This window comes from Heptranchias perlo, chromosome 22 (assembly GCF_035084215.1).
Source record: "Heptranchias perlo isolate sHepPer1 chromosome 22, sHepPer1.hap1, whole genome shotgun sequence".
In the NCBI taxonomy this organism is placed as follows: Eukaryota; Metazoa; Chordata; class Chondrichthyes; order Hexanchiformes; family Hexanchidae; genus Heptranchias; species Heptranchias perlo.
Window position 1 is genome coordinate 42,621,169 of NC_090346.1, and position 7,598 is coordinate 42,628,766.

Below are 7,598 nucleotides of genomic sequence, written 5' to 3' on the forward strand. Positions count from 1 at the left end.
GTACAGTTCTGGTCACCCTATTATAGAAAGGATATTATTAAACTAGAAAGAGTGCAGAAAAGATTTACTAGGATGCTACTGGGACTTGATGGTTTGACTTATAGGGAGAGGTTGGATAGGCTGAGACTTTTTTCCCTGGAGAGTAGGAGGTTTCGGGGTGATCTTATAGAAGTCTATAAAATAATGAGGGGCATAGATAAGGTCGATAGTCAAAATCTTTTCCCAAAGGTAGGGGAGTCTATAACGAGGGGGCATAGATTTAAGGTGAGAGGGGAGAGATACAAAAGGGTCCAGAGGGGCAATTTTTTCACTCAAAGGGTGGTGAGTGTCTGGAACGAGCTGCCAGAGGCAGTAGTAGAGGCGGGTACAATTTTGTCTTTTAAAAAGCATTTGGACAGTTACACGGGTAAGATGGGTATAGAGGGATATGGGCCAAGTGCAGGCAATTGGGACTAGCTTAGTTGTATAAACTGGGCGACATGGACATGTTGGGCCCAAGGGCCTGTTTCCATGTTGTAAACTTCTATGATTCTATGATTCTAACCCCGATGCTTACTGGACCCCCCCCTCACCCTGATGTCGTCCACGTTCCCCCCACCTCCGATTTTTTTTCTAAACCCGATGATCTCTCTCTCCCTCCCGGCTCCCTCTCTGATGTGCAACTCCTTCAATGCTGGCTGCCGGCACGAGGACCGGAAGTGCAATTGATGGGCTTCACTGAGATCGCGATCTACGCCCACTTAAAATCTTCCCCTCTCTCCACCCCCCCACCCTCCCCCCCTCCCCCCCCCCCCCCGCTCCCTTCCCGGATCTCAGTTAAAATTTACCCCATTAGGTTCATTCTACCTCTGTTGATGGTACTTTAAAATTAAATGATTTTACGCTAGATTGTACCTCTGTAAAAGAACTTAATGGAAATCAAAATCAAGAGAGCTGAATCGATAGCGCCCGTTTTACACTATCCCCCAACGTCACAATTACCCCCTATAATTTCTCAGTAAGACCCACGTTTCCTCTCAGTTGGTGGAGTAATGTTGCAGAGCGCCCTCTCTTGTCTTTTGATTAGCTGTGGTAACAGGAGTCTGATGGTGCGTCTCCAACAGGACAGCCTTTAAAAAAAAAGTTAACAATTCCAAACTGTATATAGGTTGTTAAAAAAAGAGTGGACTTTCTAGCCCTTGCTCTCAGGCTGCAGGACTCCTGTGCTGTGAGCTCTGTGCTTGACTGAGATAGGAAGGGATGATCCTGGCAAATCTTCCAGGGTTGGCTTGAACTAGATATACAGAGTAAGCAAATGGCTTTCCACTAGCAATTTGTCAAATTGGATTGGGGCAGTGCAATATCTGGTGCAGCTTGAACTCTGAAAGCGCTACAGCTGAGATTTAAAGGCATGCGGCCACTTAAAGAAACTAGCCTCATGTTTGGAAACATTTTCAAGGACGGTACTCTTTTCTCTACAGTGGCAGGCGAAAACCAATGTATGATAAAACACATGTAGAAGCAGGAACTGAAGTATCTGGGCAGGTGATGAAGCAGCACAGCACCCAATCTTCTTGTTTGGTGAATGGTGAAGACCAGGTGGGTGTCGGAAGAGTTGCCCTGTGAGTCACTCCAAGGCACTCTTCCCAGGTGTCAGCAGTGTCGCATACCTGGCAGGAAGTAGCCACCGGGGTCAATGCTGTGTACTGTACCTGAGAACAATTGTAGAAGAAGATGGCAGATCTTAAGAAAGCCACATAGATGGCACAAATATGCATATCACAAAGTGTTGTCAGTTAACCTGCCATACATTTACTGCTGGCCCATGCAAAGCCTGCAGAAAATCTTCCATTTTTTTCATTGCTTATCATGGATGCCCATAGTTCAGCAAGGCACACATTCAAGCTGCAACTTACAACTGAAACTCTTAGCACACTGATGACTTATAAGTATTTCACCCAACCTAGGTGCATGATGCATGCTCAGCTATTGACAGACAGGGTGGACTGCAGGTTGGCACAAGTCTGTCACTGAATAGTCTTCAACATACAACATCCTAAGATTACTACTCTGTTTGTATGACAATATGGCCGCCAATACAAGGGAAATTGCACTGGGTGCTATTAACGTGTGAGCATATAAAAATAAAGTTTGTACACATTTTGTGAAAGACCACTCTAGTAGACCTAAAAAGATTCCACACTTCAGTAATTGGGCGGAGAACTACTGAACATATTCCCTCCAAATTTACCGGCACTCCACTAATGTTCCATCAACAGGACCGAGCTGGCTGGCCAGAAAATAAAGGCCATGACCTAGACATGTACTCAAGGCTGTGTCCCAAACTGGGCATTCAAACAATCGTGTAAACCATGTAAGCTTTGCTCATGTGGTGTATGATGTCACCCAAGTTCCACAAATGCTTCACAGCCTTGTAATACACTCCCAGCAATTAATAAAATTTCCAGCATGCTTTGTACTGCAATAAGATTAAGAGAACCGAGCAAAGCATGAAGTTGTTCCTTCAGTTTTTATTAGCACAAGGACTCCTTTCCCAGCAAAGGGGACTTTGGAATGTATGTTATAACCTTCAGTAGATTCAGTAGTAACTTTCAAAAGAGAATTGGATATATACTTGAACTGGAGAAATTTGCAGGTTCTGGGGGAAAGAACAGGGGTGTGGGACTAATCGGCTAGCTCTTCAAAGAGCCGGCACAGACACGATGGACTGAATGGTCCCTTTCTGTGCTGTATGATTCTATGATTCTTAATATCGAGTTACATCAAAACAACAGCACAGAAACAGGCCATTCGGCCCAACTGGTCTATGCCGGTGTTTATGCTCCACACAAGTCTCCTCCCTCCCTACTTCATCTAACCCTATCAGGATACTCTTCTATTCTTTTTTCCCTCATACGCTTATCTAGCTTCCCCTTAAATACATGTTAGCTAGTTAAGAACCTTTCCAACGTTGTTCTTAGAATACAGCCCTGGCAATGTTTCCGATACTCTATTACACTTACTATGTCGCTTGATGCTTTTTGACTGTGTATTCACTGAACAATTAGACTTTGATGTTGAGTGCAGTTGAGAATTCTCTGTAGGTATGAAACTTTCTTATTCACTGCCCATGTAGGGCAAAAGAGCTGAATGCAGGAAATTCACACTGTGCCATTTACAGCCTCAAATCCTGTGAAAGTCAAAAGGTCTTACTTACTCACTCAGTACAAATGAGATATACTTTGAGTCATTAACAATCACATAAACACTTTGTAACAATGGCAAATGCTGCCATTGCTTACTTTTTGCTCACTCATATCTTTGCTCACTTAAACCTTATCGGGCATTAAATACACCTTTTATTCCATAGGTGACCCTTTAACTCTGTTGTTCACTACTTTAGGTTAATAAGGTTGTTTGATCTATATTAGCCGGTAAATATATTCTAGTAAGTGGTCTTATTTGTCAACTGAGAAGCATTAAAGATTTTCATTCTTGCAAGCAACTTAGCACATCACCAGCATAATGCTTAGCCTGAAGGGGATTGTTTTGCCATCACTATTCCTTTTAAAAGTTAATAGACTAAAACAACTGTGATTAACTTTTTATTTTTATTTCTGTAGATTTCTGATCTATTTTTTTGTGCTGTAGCTATCTCGCTCTGGTTTAAAGAACCAGACAGTGCAGGAGAGTTGAATTCGGCAGCCGAGAAGAAGCTGAAGTTCCACATGTTCTTTACAAATAAATTTAAAATGCAATACTTGTGAATAAAATACACTATAAAAATAATACATAATAAATGCTAAATAGAAATAAATTGCATCACTATTTATTACCTCATCCACCTATGGCGGAATAGGCCATGAGGGGTTGAATGGCCTACCCCTGTTCCTTTGTATGCGAACAAATATATTTCAGTACCCTACTTAGAGAGGCTTACTTACATGAGGAGGGGAACCACACAAGTTATAATTCAGGTGAGTTGATCTAACACTGCATTTATTTTACAGCACTGCTTTGCCATTGGCCTCAACTTTGATGGCAGTGTGGTAAAGTAAACAAGACAGCAGTGCTGTCGCCACAGTGGAAGAGAGAAGAAAGAACTTGCATTTATATAGCGCCTTTCACGATCTCAGGACATCCCAAAGTGCTTTACAGCCAATGAAGTACTGTACTTTTTTATTTGAAGTGTAGTCACTGTTGTAATGTAGGAAACGTGGCAGCCAATTTGTGGACAGCAAGGTCCCACAAACAGCAATTAAATAAATGACCAGATAATCTGTTTTAGTGGTGTTGGTTGAGGGATAAATATTGACCAGGACGTTAGGGAGAACTCCCCTGCTCTTTTTCAAAATAATGCCATGGAATCTTTTATGTCCACCTGAGATGGCAGATGGGGCCTCTCACCAGCATAAGAACTGGCTCTCTGAATCCGTCCCATTAATTTTGCAGCTGATGCTGAAGTAAATTTGTACACAAATGTGTATGTTGGATACGCCTTTCTATGCCCCTGTCACAGAATCTACCCTGTGATATAAACAGTGTGGTTTCGACAGCACTGGGACCTTGAGGGAATACAGCAGGACAGCTTCTCGAAATGGCATAAATGCACCATAAAATTCCAAGTTCAGATGGTACAACACAACACCATCTATTCAGCAATGACCAGGTTCCCTGCAGTTTCATTCTGTATACTAAGATTTACCCTATGCTAATTCTATTCGTACACACTGCTGGGCTCTGTAATTCCTCTTAGTCAGGGTTCCTCATGACGTCACTGACAAACACTCATTGTTTAAAAAGAAAATGAATTAAAAAGACAACACAACTAAATGGCCGAGGGAAAAATAAATGAATGTTAACCTTAAGTTAATTCTTTGCAATCGTTTGTTATTGTTTTAAAAGGGAATACTGTTATTTTTCCTGTAAAATACAAGAATTTCTGGTAATGTGAAATCACTGGAATGATAAACATTTAACATAGCAGTGGGCATCTTGTCCTTGGGTCAGAAACACAAAACAAGTCCCTCTCAGAACTGCAGGAGCAGTTTTTGCATCAAATTCAGATTTAGGAGAATTTTCCAATTGTCTTAGTCTATTCCAGGAATAATGTAAACTGTTCATTGTGTTTCAGGTTCATAAAGTGCTAAAATTTCTAAGTGTTAGAAATTTATAGAAAATAATTTCTGCAAATATTTCAGGATGGAAAAGAGACACATGTTTGCAATTCTGCACAAGGGGATATAAAGATCATTTTGAAGGTGGAGATGACATGATACAATAGCACCTGTTCCGTCCTTCGGGTTGTGGCTTTGCTGTGTGATCTACTTTTTTGTACAATGGCAGGTGCTTGTGAGTTGAATACAACGCACCATTGACTCAAAATTTCATCAGCAGTTCATCTAACCGAAAGGAGAAAGGCTGTGAATATAATGTGGGTAGGAGAATCAGCAGGAAGAATTCACATTCTAACAAAGCGACTTTCTTACACAAATGACCTTGCAAAGCTGAAAATGTGTCATCAACAGTGGACCTGTCAAGGCTGAGCTGCGGTAGTACGGCTTGGAATAAAGTCAACACAAGGCCCAGTGTAATTGAGGCCTAGTGAAGTGAAAGATGCCATCTATCGCCATGGAATATGACTTCGATGAACATTTTTAAAGAAATGGCAGTTACTGGAAACATCACTCAAAGGGAACATTTAATCAGGCATTGATTCATTCACCATTCATTCTAATGGAAATCTATTGGTTTATAGGGATAATCTGGAATGTGCCACCCATGTTTTGACCTCATCTTGTTATGTGTAAGAGGTGCTCTTGAAACCCTTAACTACTCAGTTTAATGCTGACCAGTGAACCAAGGAACAACATGCAACAGGAGACCATTGTACAGTCGAGTTTAGAGGTGCAACCTAGTACTGTTTAGCCATGCTAAAAGAATGCAAGTTCCCTTATCAAAGCAGTTGCAAAAAAATCTAGACAGAAGACCAAACGCCAGATTGTGACAACCTACTGGAGGAGTAAAAGCCTCTGGTACAAAGTCAAGAAGATCCTTTGCTATCAGCAAGTCCATTGCCGGGGGGGGGGGGAGAAAGATGAAGCATCAAAATAATTATGGTTATTATTTGAGAAATCGTCCTCAGCAGCAGAAAATCAGACACAATTGTCAAGCAATGCTCCAACTGATTGGTTCTAAATAAGCTAGTAAAAACACTTCAGAGATAAGTCATTACCAAAGTTAGGTTAACTATATACAAACTAGCCCATTGTGCAGGGTGCAATTTGAGTTTTTCATTAATAAATGTAGTACAGTTTACAATACTGAGTAAATTGTAGGCCTTTGCCGCACAATAGATTTGGATCTAAGAGTCCCAGTATTGTCAATTGGGAATAACATCCATAAAATGATGTACTAAATAGGAACAATTAGTTAAAGAGAAGGCTTGCCTTATTGGTTGTTCCTCTTGTAATGATAAAGGATCCAGGGGAATTCATATACTAGAGTGGATTTTCTACTTGCAAAGCACTAACACTAACTCAAGTACAAGTGCACTAAAGATGCCTATTGTGTTTTGTGCTGGGAAAAAATGAACTACATTGCTTTCCTCCTCTGGTAGCCAATGCTGTCGTCAGCATTGGAAGAAACTTGAATTTTTAGATGCGAAGCTAAACAGAAACAGCAGAATATGTATTTTATTTTTAAAAATGTAAGGAGGAATAAAGAGTGAATGGGGTCCCATAGTGATGGGAGTAGAAGTCCACACACTTCGTACAGATCTACTTAGTGCAGTTATTGTGCTGCTGTAATACATGGCTTCAGAACTTTGCAGCAAAGCAAGTAGAGGATATCAAAGGAACCCAGTGCAAATTAGGGCCTTTTGCCAAATGGCTCAACTTCCTCACAGTCGTTCTTCCTATTGCTGCAGCTCAGAAAGGGGGGATACATCTCCGGCATGTTCTGGAGCCAACCTCCCCTTTCCTTAAGTGCCACACCTGCATCAAATCAAAAATGTTTAAGATATTTTATCCAAAAACTTTAGACATGTTATTAAAATAAAAAATCATATGAAATGAAAAACATTAGCTTTTAGAAAACGTCACTATTTGACACAAGGTACCAGGGGCATCTGTCATTCTGAGCATTTTAAGCACTTATATTAATATGATATTTTAATAAATATAATTTTTTTAAGATACCATTCCTTATACAATCAGTTCTCATTCTGAATTAGGCTGAAGAGGAGGCAATGGTTGTAGAGCGGAGAAGAGAGGAGGGATTTTTTTTCAACGATATAGAATTTAAGTGCATTATATTTGCTAAATTTGTTTTTCTCTCCAATCCAGCTTCTTTCTAAATGACTTGGTACCTTTGCATTCAGGCCTGGAATTCTTCACAATTTTCTAAGGGTTGGTTAGACATTGCATAACTATCACCCATCACAGGCTGCATAAATCTTGGATCCTACACAAGTCTGATAGGGCCGCAACACATTGAATATGGGAGATCAATGGGCCACTGAAGCAACAATATCATTTGCCTACAAATATAAACTTCCAGGGATTCACAAGAATCAATAGGCTGAAAGTTGTCTTGCATTATTTATTTTAATAGATCGA

The 7,598-nt window shown here is 40.6% G+C and overlaps 1 long non-coding RNA gene across 3 annotated transcripts in view; it reads left to right on the plus strand.

Moving 5' to 3' along the window:
- The window catches only part of LOC137340949 (uncharacterized), a 50,256-nt gene extending 43,130 nt beyond the window's left edge, over window positions 1-7,126 (plus strand). Inside the window, exons 5-6 of one of the 3 annotated variants that reach the window (XR_010966918.1) lie at window positions 1,461-1,578; window positions 5,181-7,126. This is a non-coding gene — a long non-coding RNA (uncharacterized lncRNA). Of the gene's footprint in view, window positions 1-1,460; window positions 1,579-3,630; window positions 3,930-5,180 lie in introns of those variants that run through there. The other 2 variants (XR_010966917.1, XR_010966916.1) reach the window with 2 other exon arrangements.
- The last annotated feature ends 472 nt before the right edge of the window (window positions 7,127-7,598 follow it).